The 13,776-nt window shown below is 38.6% G+C and overlaps 1 protein-coding gene across 9 annotated transcripts in view; it reads right to left on the bottom strand.

The window, feature by feature from the left end:
* Positions 1-13,776, bottom strand: part of PTK2 (protein tyrosine kinase 2) — a 439,876-nt gene that overhangs the window by 18,439 nt on the left and 407,661 nt on the right. The gene's annotated exons all lie outside the window — the stretch shown is intronic.

The raw sequence follows: 13,776 nt of genomic DNA, 5'->3' as shown, positions 1-13,776 counted from the left end.
ATTTAAAGAAAAGCTGTAATAAGACCACTCTGGAATAGCAGGTTCTAGTCTTGGAGCACACACAACAAAAGCACAGACATTCAGAGTTCATCTATTTCAACCCCTACCCAAAGAAGGATCTTGACTACAGTCTACTTGACAAACAATCACAGTCTCTGTGGGAAGACTCGTAAATGAGGCATACTGACTGTCAGTCAGCCAGTTAGTAAGCATTTATTAAGCACCTACTATGTGCCAGTCACTGTGCTAAGCACTGGGGATACAAAGAGAGGCCTGCTCTCAAGGAACTCATAGTCTATATGAAAACAAAGGTATAAAGATAAAATACATACAAGATAAATTGGAGATAATCAACAGAGGGGAGGCACTAGCATTAAAGGGGTACTAGAAAAGGCTTCTCATAGAAGATGGGATTTTGGCTGGGACTTGAAGGAAGCCAGGGAAGCTAAGACGTAGAAGTAAGGAGAGAGAGAGTGCTCCAAACCTGGAGGACAGACAGAGAATATGCCCAGGGCCCAGGAATGGAGTGTTTTGCCTGTGGACAGCCAGCAGGCCAGGTTTACTGAAGCAAAGAGGATGTGGTGGAGGTAGAACTGAACAAGACTAGAAAGGTAGGAGACCTGGGGCTAGGTTATGAAGGGTTCTGAACACAAAATAGAGTATTATGCAGTTAATCCTGGATGTGATAGGGAGTCACTGGAGTTTATTGATCATAGGGATAACACAACCACTTCCTCAGCCAATCCCTTTCATTTTAAAACCAGTCCTGGTTCCTCTTTGGTACATGGGCTCAGAATTCCCCTCCATTCTAGTTGCTATCCTTTGTATACTCTCTAATTAATCAATGTCCTTCCTAAACTGTGGCATACATAATGAAACCCAATGTTTCCAGATAAAATATGACCAAAGCAGTTTCACCTTATTCCTGGAGACTATTCTTCTTAATGTGGCCCAGTATCACAAGAGGCTTTTAGTCTTGGAAGGGATAAAAGACTCATCTTTTTATTTGTGCTCTAGAGGCCTCTAATTTTCATGCTTTAAAAAAACCCAAACAATTGTGTAAGCACACATTTTATGAAAGTACAAATTTATGGAAAGCCAGTATGAATTTTTCCCAAATTTGGGGATCCTAACGTATAAATAAAACATTTTTAATTTTGACCAGAACTAGTATAATTTTGAGTACTGATTTTCTTGATCAAATTTACTTTACATGTAAGCAAATTCCAGTTCAATAAAATTAACAATTAGTATTTCTTTTACTGAACTGCTCTCCTCAAAGGAACTGATCCAAAGCAAATATCAGAACACTGGACTTGGGAGCCAGCTGACCTGGCTTCAAGTGCTGGCTCTTTCATTTACTACCTCTTTGGCCCTGGACACATTACTTACCTTCTTTGGGTTTCAATTTGCTCAACAACAAAAGTAGAATAATAATCCTTGCAATATCTACCTCAGAGGGTAGCTGGCTACATTAAGTGAAATAAGAAGGTATGAAATAAAGTACTAAGTAATCATGATAATACTAATTTGACTTCTTGTTATAAAGCTAATCAGTTAAATAACAGAATGGACACAGTAGATGTGAAAGAACATGAAGAGTCAAGGAAGAGAAAATTGTGAACCTTGGTGATCAGAATGATAACTTTATCCTGCAAAAGGCAGAAGAACCAAGAAGGGGAAATCATATTCAGGGTTTAGTTCTCCCAAACAAGGAAGATGAAAAAGTCTGTTAAGCAACACAGATATTGTGACATGAGATTTTAAAGTGCTCAGAGGAAAGATAGGTATGATCCTATGGATTAAACTTCTACAGGCGAAGTGATCCCAGGAGGGATAAGAAGTTCTCAACAATGGCGTTCTGAAGCTAGAAAGAGAACACATTCTGATGAGGAGCAAAACCAGGAATGGTGTGAAGAGAATAATGTGCATACAGAGAAAACTCACTGACAAACTTAGATTGAAAAAAGAAAAGGCAAGTACAGAAGACAGAAGCAGGGGTAGGTAATAGAAGATTGGCTGTCCAAGTGTTACATGATTTTATGAAATAGTATTAGAAGTGTTAAAGCTCAGAATGAACTGAAGCTGGTGAGAAAAGCTAAAGACTTAACAGAGACAAGGTAGGACTAATCAACTTAAATTTTACTTTTATTTTCTCTAAGGAGAGTAACCTTCTTTCTGGAAAGGCCAGAACAGAAACAGTGAATAGGGAGTCGAGAGCCGAGATAAATAAGGATAGTGAGAGAGTACTAGTGCCCCTGATGCAGGAGGCAGCTAAGTGCTCCAGTGGATAGAACACTGGGCTTGGAGTCAGGCAGAGCTGAGCTTGAACTTCACATATTTATTAGCTGTATAAGTCTGGGCAACTCACTTAACCTTTCTCAGTCTTCTTCCTCATCTGCAAAATGGTTGTAAGATAAGACATTTAAAAGTTCTCTGCAAACTTTACAACACTATCTGAATGCAGCTATTATTGATATGTTCTTATCTGAACATTTTCAACTAGACATCCCATATTCAGCATAACAAAGAATTCACTATCAATACCCCTCCCCCCAAAATGAACACAAACCCCTCCTCCTAACTTCTCTATCTCCACAGAAGGTATGACCACAGCCATCTCCAGTCACCAAGGTCCACCATCTTGGTGAGTCTTGACTCCCCACTTCCCTTGCTCCTATGCCCAAACAGTTGCCAAATCTTGTTGATTCAATCTCCACATTTCTAGAATTCATTTCCCCCTTTCCACACATGGCTACTACTCAATCTCAGGTCCTTATCATCTCACGTCTATATGAAATCAACAGCCTCATGCTTGGATTCCAGGCTTTCAATATCCTCTCTTCAGTATGTCCTCCAAATAGCTGACAAAATAATCCTCCTAAGTCACAGGACTTACCTACCACGTTGTACGCCTGAGAACTTTTCAGCAGCTTCTGATGGCTTCTTAAATAAAATACCAACTCACTTTGGTTTTTAATGTCCTTTGTAGTCTGGTTTGGTTTCACATTCTTCTTCATTCTCTCCAGGAAAAGTAGACTACATAACTGTTTCCCAAACTGGGCATGCCATGTCCCCTCTCCTTGCCTTTGACTCAGGCTGTCCTAACATGACTAGAATGAACTTCCTCCTCCAACTCCTAGAAGTCCAACCTTCATTCAAGGATTAGTTTCTGTACTACCTCCTAGAGGCAGCTAGGTGGTGCTGTGGATAGTATACTGGGCCTGGAGTTAAAAAGATGAGGCCCTGGAGTCAGGAGGACCTGAGTTCAAATCTGGGCTCAGACACTTAACACACACACACACACACACACACACACACACAAAAACTAGCCGTGTGACCTTGGGCAAGTCACTTAACCCCAACTGCCCTCCAAAAAAAGCAAAAAAGGAAAAGGAAAAGAAAGATGAGTTCAACTCCACCATCAGACACTTACCATGAGTTTGGGCAAGGCACTTAACTGATGTCTACCTCAGTTTCCTTAGCTATAAAAGGGGGATAATAACAGCACCTGCTTCCCAGCATTGTTGTGGGATCAGATGAGATATTTGTAAAGTGCTTAGCACAGTGTCTGGTATACATACAGCAGGCACTTAGTAAATACTTGCTTCCTTTTTTCCTAGAGGAAAGTCTTTTCTCTTCTTCCTCAAATTATCATGCATATATTTTTCCATGTCTTTTTTTCCCTTAAGTTTAAATTTTTTTCAATTAACAAAAATGTACCTTTTCCTTCTTCCTTCACCCCTCCTCCCTGGCTTCCTTCAAGTCCCAGTCAAAATGACACTTTCTACAAGAAGCCCTTCCTGATCCCTCTTGATTCTAGGGTCCTATTCATCATTTATAGCTTGTCTGTACGTACTTGCTTCCTTATGATAACCCCCATTAGACCATGAGCTCCCTGAGAGCAGACTGTCTTTGGCCTTTCTTTGTATCCCTAGTGCTTAACACACTTAATGAATACTTACTGACTCAAATATACACAGTCACGCAAACTCAATTCTGCCATCCCCCTCTTCTCTGCACCCCCCTCCAACATTTCTTAATCTGCACCTTGAGTCTATTACCTTTCTGTCAGGAGGGAGACAGCATGTTTCATCATGAGTTCTCTGGAGTCAAGGTAGGATACTGTAGTTGATGAGAGTCCTTAAGTCTTTCAAAATTGTTTTTCTTTATAAGTTGTTAATGTAGAATTTTTTTCTCCTAGTTCTGTTCCACCTTTTACATGTTTTATTCTTATAGTAAAATGTAGCTTCCTTGAAGGCAAGGATTATTTATTTTTCTGTTTTGTCTTTGCGTTTCTAGCACAGTGTCTTATACACTGCAGGTGCTGCTTCAATGCCGGCTGGGTAGCAGAAGGAAATCAGCTAAGCCAGTACTAAGGAAGGAGTACAGACAAGTTCTCCCCCACAACTACTCCACAAAGCACGTCTTGAAAATGTATCAGACCAATTTCTGATTGGGAAATTTAAAAGAAAAATTCCAGCCCAGGTGGGCATAGGGAAACAGTCTGTAGACACTCGAGACTAGGAATAGCCAGGAATGGCTGAATGTAGCACTCTACGCAGGGGCTATAGTAGGGAATGTCTGTGGCTGTGCACCAGGGCGAGAAGAGATGGGTACAGTGGGGCTTGACACTATACAGGGAACAGGAGCTGGCGTCAAATGGTAACTCTGTTGCTCCCTCCCTACTCCTAGGGCAGAGATCCAGGGAAGACTATGGAAAGGATGGGGCCTTAGGGTCCTAGGCTATGTACTGAGGCTCCTAATTATAGAAGCAAGTACCAGATATATGGCTCTGATTGCAGAAGTGGAAGAGGGTTTCAGATCTAGTCCCCAGATCAGTCTGAAGCCTTCAATAGAATAACCAGGGTAGGAAGGCCAGACAAAAGGGGAATTTGCAGAACTTCCAGTTGACTTCAGGGCTGACCCTGGCAGCAGTCTACTAGCACTTAAAAGAGGGGAAAGGCAATAGTTGTGTTGCTCAGGCCCACACCTAGGTCAGCTAGTGGCCTAGTGGATAGAGAGCTGGGCCTGGAGTTAGGAAAACTTGAAGTCAAATCCTGCCTCAGGCACTTATTAGCTATGTGACGCTGGGCAAGTTTTTAACTTCTGGTTGCCTCAGTTTCCTCAACTATAAAATTGGGCTAATAATAACACCTATATCTCAGGATTTTTGTGAGGATCACATAAGATAATATTTGTAAAAAGTGCTTAGCACACCGTCTGATACATAGCAGGAAGTATATAAATGTTTATTCTTTTCCTATATTCACTAGGTCAGAAATTTGCAGAGGTCAGACCAGAAGTTCAGCACTAAGGCTCTGTTCTGAATCAAAGTGCTCTGGGAACACTAAAAGCTTGTAGGTCTCCAGCATGAGCTCTCTCTAAGATCCTGGAACAATACAACACTCGATATACCCAAGCAGTAACTGGAGCCAAAAGGGCACAGAATAGGACCATTTCCCTCCTAAAAACACAGAACCTGGACCCAAAACAAAATTTCAAGTCAGGAAGCAGAGCTGGAAGAATGAACAAATAAACAGAATAATAGGGATGCTCAAGAAACAAACTCAGAACCAGAGAATGATTCTAAAATATCTACAAGCAAAAACATCACAAGTTCAACTTGAATTTCTGGAAGAGATGAAGCAAAAAAGTGTTAAAAATTATTTTATAAATGAAAGGAGAATATTAGTGGAAACAACTGAAAAATAAAGGAATGCGACAAAGGGAAAAACTGGAAAAGAAGTGAGAGCTGTGGAAAAAAGAATTGGAAAGAAGTGGCAGCTAAGTGGCACAGTGAGTAGAGCACTGGCCCTGGAGTCAGGAGGACCCGAGTTCAAATCCGGACTCAGACACTTAACACAAAAACTAGCCTGTGACATTGGCAAATCACTTCACCCCAACTGCCCTACCTTCCTCCTCCAAAAGGCAAAAAAAAAACCAAAAAAACTTTACCCAAGCAATTGGAATCCTTGAAAATTGGAATGTAGGGGCGGCCAGGTAGCACAGTGAGTAAGAGCACTGGCTCCAGTGTTGAGAAGACCTGGAGATCGAATCCCGGGCTCAGACACTTAGCACCCACCCAGAAACACCTGGCCGTGTAACCTTGAGCACTGGCTCCAGTGTCGGGATGACCTGGATCAAATCCGGGCTCAGATACTCAGCACCACACCCAGAAATAACTGGCCGTGTAACCTTGAGCAAGTTACTTAACCCCGATTGCTTTAAAAAAAAAAAAAAAAGAAAATTGGAATGTATTAAATATCAGTGGGGCCAAAAAAACCTGATAAAATAGAAGAAAGTATAAAGCAACTGACCTGGAAAACAGATCAAGGAGAGATAATTTAAGAATACCTAGACTGACTGAAAGCCACGATGATTTTAAAAAAAAAGCTAAAATATCATATTTCAAGAAATTATAAAACTGCCCAGACTTCTTAGAACCAGAGGGCAAAGTAAAAACACAAAGACTCTACCATTTGCCTCCTGAAATAAACTCCAAAATGCAAACTCCCAGGAACATTAAAGCTAAAATTCTGAATTTCCAGGTCAAAGAAGAAATTACCGTAAGCAGTTAGAAAGAATTTAATTGCCAAGGAGCCACAGTAGAGGCTGATGATGGTGCAGTGGATAGAGTGCTGGGCCTAGAGTTAAGAAGGCCAGAGTTCAAATATGGCCTCAGACATTTATTGGCTGTATGACCCTGGGCAAGTCACTTAATCTCTCTGTCTCAGTTTTCCTGTCTGCAAAATGGGGATAATAACAGCACCTACCTTCTAGGGTTTTTTTTTTTTTTGAGGATCTAATGATATAACAATTGTAAAGTACTTAGCACAGTAGCTGGCACAAAGTAAGTGCTACATAAATGTTACCTACTATTTTAATTATTATATAACAAGGTTTAACAGCTTAAATACAATATCCCTGAAAGCAAAGGATAAAGGTTTACAGTGAAGAATAATTTACCCACCAAAAAGGAGTGCAATTCTATAGGGGGAAAAATAGATCTTTAATGAAATTAGAAGACTTCCAAGCATTACTAATGAAAAGACTACAGTTTCATAGAAACTCTGAAATACAAACGTAGGAGTCTAAGAAACATAAAAAGGTAAACAAGAAGGAATAATCATAAGGAATTAAACTAGAATAAACTGTTTACATTCTAAAATGGGGAGAAAATACTCTTTCTAAAATATGGCACCCAGTACTGAACATAGTACTCTAGATATGGCTGTGCCAGAGCAGAAGAAAATGAGATCACCAATCTTGCCCTGACATCTCCAGGCAATCTATACCACACTGACTTCCTTGGTTACTGCATGATACTGTCAGTTCATACAGAGCTTTTAGTACAATTTTTTAAAGGTGCAGATCTTTTTCAAAGAAATCACTGTCTAGTCATTCCACTTCTGTCTTGTGAATGTGATTTCTTACATCCAAATGTGAGATTTTACAGGAGAGGGATTAGACTTTTATTTTACTGGATTCAGCCCAATGTTCTACCCTGTTCAAGATTTGTTTAAATCTTGACTATCATTCAAGATATTAGCAATTCAATTCAACCCAACAAACATTTTTTAAAACATATTTTTTTCAATGACTGAAATCTACCTTCTTTCCTGCCTATCTTCCTTCTATTAGAAAACAGAAACTCCCCCCCCCCCCCAAAACCTATTGTGACAAATATGCTTAGTCAAGGAAAACAGATTCCCATATTGGCCATGTCAGCTAGGTCTCAATTGGGACTAACTGATGAAATTTCCCTGAAATGGTCCCTTTATTTGTATTCACATAGCATATTTCCATTGGGTTGGAATTAATTGCCATATTTTATATAATTTATTCACTTTAAATAGTAGAAATGAAAATATATTTCAGGGAATTCATTAAGGAGGTGGGTAGCAAATTTCATCATGAATTTTCCAGAACCATGGCTAGCCATTGCATCGATCAGTTTCTCATTCTATCTTTATATAGAAGAGAGTGGGCAGAGAGAAAAAGTATGTTAATATTATTAGCACATATGCTCTAGTTTGATGCAATCTCCTTCTGGTCTGTTGTCCTTTTCTTTCCCTTGCCCTGTGCCTAATCATAGGATATAGTGTATAGTATATGCCCAAATTATGTGAGATAATTACCTTCACCCTCTGTTTTTCCCCCCTTAGTGTATAACTCCTCCCTTCCCTTTTCTTCCTTCTTTAAATATCTTCAAAACATAACAAAACCACTCCCAGGCGCTATGTCTTAGTAGACTCACTTTATGACCCCTGATAATGAGAGAGTTCTGAGGAGACAAAACTGCTCACTGGAATTAGTTAACTACTAAATGGAACTGCTGATATCTTGGATGAAAATCAGGATTTAAATATATCTTGAACAGCGTAGAACATTGGGCTATTATTACATCTTACATTTGGATGAAATAAACCACCTCCACAAGACTGAGACAGAAGAGGCAAGGCTAGACAGTGGTTTCTTTGAAAAAGGTCTTGGCCTTTTAAAAAGGGTACCTAAAGCTTCATTATGAACAGCATGATAACAGTAGCCAAGAAAGTCCAAGTAACCTCAGGCTGCCTTAAGAAATTCATTGTCTAGGACAACAGAGGTGATCATCTTTTTCCCTTCTGCTAAGGCACCATCCCTTGTGAAGGAGTATTCAGTACTATGTCCCATATTTTAGGAAGGATACTGATAAGTTGGAGAATATCCTGAGGGAGGCAACCATGATGGAAAATCACCTCAAGATCATGCCATTTGGGGAACGGTTGAAGGAAGGAGATTTGGAGAAGAGAATACAGAAGAGGGACATGATAGGTACCTTCAAGTATTTGAAGGACTATCAATCACATGGAAGGGCATTTAGAACTATTCTGCTTGGCCCCAGAGCTTGAACTAGATGTAATGGGTGGAAGTCATAAAGAAGCAAATTTAGGCTTGCTGTAAGAAAAACTTCTGAACAACTAGGTCATCCAAAAGTGGAATAGACTAATTGAGAAGTAGTGGGTTCCCTCTCTTTGGAAGACTTCAAGCCAAGGCCCGAGGATTTTTTGTTGGATATACTGGAGAAGATTCTTGTTCAGGTCTGAGCTTAACTAGATGACCTCTGAAGTCCTGGCAACTCCACGATTCTGGGAAGTATAGCTGGACATATCTTACTAGTCTTAAGTTTTAAGATAATATATTTGACAATGAGCTTAACAGCCCCTGGCTGACAGCCTTATTCTTACTGTTAATATTAACTTAATGTCTATATACCTACTTCCTGCAGATGTGATGATGGTAGCTTGTACTATATATGTAAATACATTCGGCTTACATAATTTGACTTGCGACAGGCAATAAGGATGATCTAGTGTGAATAGGACTAACTGAACCAATGATAAAGCATGATACATTTTTGGGGAGAAATGTGTCAGCAGCAGACAGACAAAACAGGTGTGAATCAGCAATGGGGTGGGTTCATTTGAAGCTTGTGAACAATGACAGATCTTACGGGCAAGTAGATCCTGAGGAAGTTCATTCTTCAAATAGTAGAGGAAACGAAGTCTTCTCTTCTCTTTTTTTTTAAAAGAGGTTCAAAAAAGGCTTTACTACAAAGTACTACAGAGGAAAGATAAAACTTACTTAAAGCATTATCAATTAAAAAGAAGAAGAAAGTTATTCTGTTACATTCTGTCTCACTGTCTCCTCTACTTCTAGGCAAATGCACTGGAAATCCAGGCTACTTTTGTTTCATTTCCTGCATCTTCCAGTTCTCGTCCCCAGAGTTAAGGCACCAGAAATTATTTAGAATATCAGTGCCAGGTGAATTAATTCATGTTGGTGATAGATATTCAGCCTTGAAGAATTCACATCCCTATAATACTTAGAAATCTTTTCTTCTTCAAACTAAATACTCCCACTTTCTTTAATCAAACCTCATATGGCACGTCCTTTAGTCTTCTCACAAACTTGGTCCACATTTGGAAACACTCTAGATTGACTATGTCTTTCCTAAAATATGGTTCCTAGAAGTGGTCAGAATATTCTGTGTGCAGCATGACCAGAGCAGAATATGAAGGAACTACTATCACCTTTATTTAGATGTTGTATTTCTCAACATTGGGCAGCTAGGTGGCATAGTGGATAGAGTGCTGGGCCTGGAGTCAGGAAGACTCATCTTGAGTTCAATTCTGGCCTTAAAGTTGTGTGACTCTGGGCAAATCACTTAACCCTATTTGCCTCAGTTTCTTCATCTGTAAAATAAGTTGGAAAAGGAAATTGCAAACCACACCAGCATCTTTGCTAAGAAAACCCCAAATGGGGTCATGAAGAGTTGGACACACCTAAAAATGACTGAACAAAAATATCTCCACACAGTCTAGGAGAATATGAAGGTCTTTTTTGTTTGTATTTTGGGGCGGGTGTGTGGGTGCTGTCATGTTACATTGTTGACTCATAATGCACAAAACCCTTCTGATCATTTCCAAAGTAAATTTCTAACCATCTTTCTCTTTTTATTTGTAAGACTGCCTTTTAGAATCAACTTTGGAGCTAGATATTAGATTCCATTATTATTATTATTAATTCCATTTTTTAATTAAATTCCATTTTATTTAATTTTGTCCATTCTAGTCTATCAATATCTTTTTGGATCTTGATATATTGGCTTATCCCTTCAAACTTTTTGGAATTTTAAACTCTGGCAAAAATGCCATCCATGCCTAGATCCAAATAATTTCATCCATTTATGAATCCTTTCAACTATACTGGGATTTAGTTCAAATTTATATCTTATCTACAGCATGAAAGTTTGTCAGTACTTTAAAAATCTAAGTACAGTCCAGTAAAATCTAAGTATACTCTATGGGCAACATTCCCCCAACTACCAGTCTGATTACCAGTCAAATAAACAAAGAATGTAGCTTGACATGACTCATTCTTGAAAAAAAATCATCTTTTTTTGGGGGGTGGGTATCACTATTTTACTTTCTAAGTACTCAAAAATCATTTCCTTAGTAGTATATTCTAGAATTTTGCCAGGAAGAGGAGATGAGATCACTTAAAGTTTGCAGGCTCCCTAATCATTCCTTTTTTGAAAATCAGGATGTTTTCTTTTCTCTAACCATTCCTGCAGTATCAATTCCTCAATTCTCTAAAATCCTCCTAAGTTCACTAATGTGGATTCAATAACTGTACCTGCCAGTACTCTCAATAATCTAGGACATTGTCTGGATATGGCAACAAACTAATTTTGAGGGGAGCTGGATGCTGCTTGATCATCTATTTACATACCATAGACTTCTATTACCTGCTAACCATTTTATAAAAATTCTTCTTAGTCCAAGAATCACTCTCCTTAGAAGCAAAAACAAAGACATAGGAACTGAGTAGTTCAGCCTTCCCACAGGTAGCATGCTATCTAACTGAACAGTGTTCCTATTCTTTCTTTGACTTTTCTCGTCTACAAGTCAATTATTGCTTTCCTGCCCCTTCATCAGCGTTCGTTTCCATTCTCAGCTCCTTCTGAAACAATACTTACACCTCTATGTTTCAATCTTTTGTTAGTCAGTTAATAACCATTTACTAAGTGCCCACTACGAAGTATTAAGCATTGGGGTTACAAAGGCAAAAAGCCAGTCCAGTCCCTGCCCTTGAGGAGCTCACAATATAATGGGGAAGACAATACACAAATAACTGTATGTGAAGAACAAGCTAAGTACGAGATACATGGGAAATAATCAAAAGAGGGATGGGACTAGAATTAAGAGCAACAGAAATTCATCCAGTAGAAGGTATTTTGTATTAAAAACTAGTATGAGGGTTACTTCATTTGGACTCAGCTTAGTTGCTAACAAGGCAAGGTCAGTTCAGTAGCCAGGTACTACAACGGATAGTGCTTGGTCTGGAAGCAGAAAGAACTGAGTTCAAATTTGTCTTCAGACACTTATTAGCTGTGTGACTCTGGGTGACTCAGCTTCTGTATGCCTTAGTTTCCCCAGATGTAAAATGGGGATAATAATAGCATCAACCTCTCAGGGTTGTCTGGGAAAATGAGATAATATTTGTAAAGCAGTCCGAATAGGGCCTGGCATATAGTGAGTGCTTAATAAATGATTATTTTCTTCCTTCCTTCTTTCATCCTCAGTTCCTTGCCCTGGCCTCCATATTTTATATATGTCTTCTTAAAATCAATGATTTCTTTATATATCTACATTTTTCTCTTTAAGTACCTCCCTTTTTTCTCTTCCTCATAAGAATGTTTTTGTTTTTTTTTTGCTTATATATCTTCTGAACTTCTTACTTAAGAGCCTCTTTCCTGGGTCAAATTTCCCTCAAAAATAATAGGTCACTGGATCAAATCTTTCTTTTTTTTCTGATACATTTGATGCCTGCTCTCTCAGAATCAAAGCAGGAAAAGAAAAGAATAGACTGATTTTTTTTTTTTTGCCTTTTGGAGGGCAATTGGGGTTAAGTAACTTGCCCAAGTTTGCACGGCTAGTTTTTTTTTGTGTGGGTGTTAAGTGTCTGAGGCCAGAACAGAACTCCTGACTCCGGGGCCGGTGCTTTACTCACTGTGCCACCTAGCCACCCCTGACCAAAATTCTTAATGAATACTTATACCAAAATTTTGAATAAAATATTAGCAAGGAGACCAGAGAAATATATTATAAAGATTACATAATACAACCAAGTTGGACCAGGTAAACAGGATAGGTTCAATAGCAGGTAAACATTAACAAGAACAAAAAGCATACAAATTTATCAATAGATGCAGAAAAATGTTTTGACAAGATACAATACTCAATCCTGTTAAAACAGTAGAAAACATAGAAATAAAAGGATTTTTCCTTAATATGATAACTACTTATAGATAAATATGGTGTCATATCTATTTAAAAACAAAAGACATCATTATACATGATAGGGACAAACTAGAGGCTTTTCTAATAAGATTGGGGTGAAGCAAAGATGTCCATTATTACCACTAAATGCCAGTTATAGCAATAAGACAAGAAAAAGAAAATAACGGAATAAGCAAAGGCAAAGAGGAAACCAAATTACTGATTTTTGTAGGTGATATTTTGGTTTCACTGGAGAACCCTAGAAAATCCACTGAAATTAATTGAAATAATTAATAACTTCTGCAAAGTTGCAGGATATAAATTAAACCAGGTCTGCACAACTTGCGACCTGCCAAAGGATTTTGGGAGGCTCGAAATCCATTGGTGTGCCCATGGGCTGCAGGTTGTACAGGCCTGAATTAAACCCTCATAAATCATTAACACTTTTGTATACTACCAACAAAACCCAGCAGAAGAGATAGTGAAATGCCATTTAAAATAACTAGTCTAAGTATAAAACACTTGGGAGTTGCTACAAAACACTCTTCACACAGAGACCTAGATAACTGGAGAAATGCTTAGTGCTCACGAGTAGGTCAAGTTAATATAATAAAAATGACAACAGCATCTAAATTAATTTACTCTTTCAGTGCCATACTAACCAAATTACCAAGGGGTTACTTTATAGACACAGAAAAAAAATCATTTAGAGGAACAACAACAAAGAATCATAAGGGATTTAATGAAAAGAAACGGGAAGGAATGGGGCCTGGAGGTGCCAGATGTCAAACCATACTACAAAGCAGTAATCAACAAAAAGATTTGCTGCTGTTAGAAGAAAAATGGAGGTCTGCTCAGTGGAACAGATTCGGTACAAAATATATAGAAGCAAACAGCAAACAAGCACAGTAGTTTAGTGTTTGATAAGCCCAAAGACCCCAGAAAAAAA

Source organism: Petaurus breviceps, unplaced genomic scaffold (assembly GCF_028583685.1).
Source record: "Petaurus breviceps papuanus isolate PSGF00001 unplaced genomic scaffold, PetGlider_PUasm1.0 98, whole genome shotgun sequence".
In the NCBI taxonomy this organism is placed as follows: domain Eukaryota; kingdom Metazoa; phylum Chordata; class Mammalia; order Diprotodontia; family Petauridae; genus Petaurus; species Petaurus breviceps.
The sequence above is the reverse complement of the archived record's forward strand: the minus strand, read 5'-3'. Positions and strand labels throughout refer to the sequence as shown.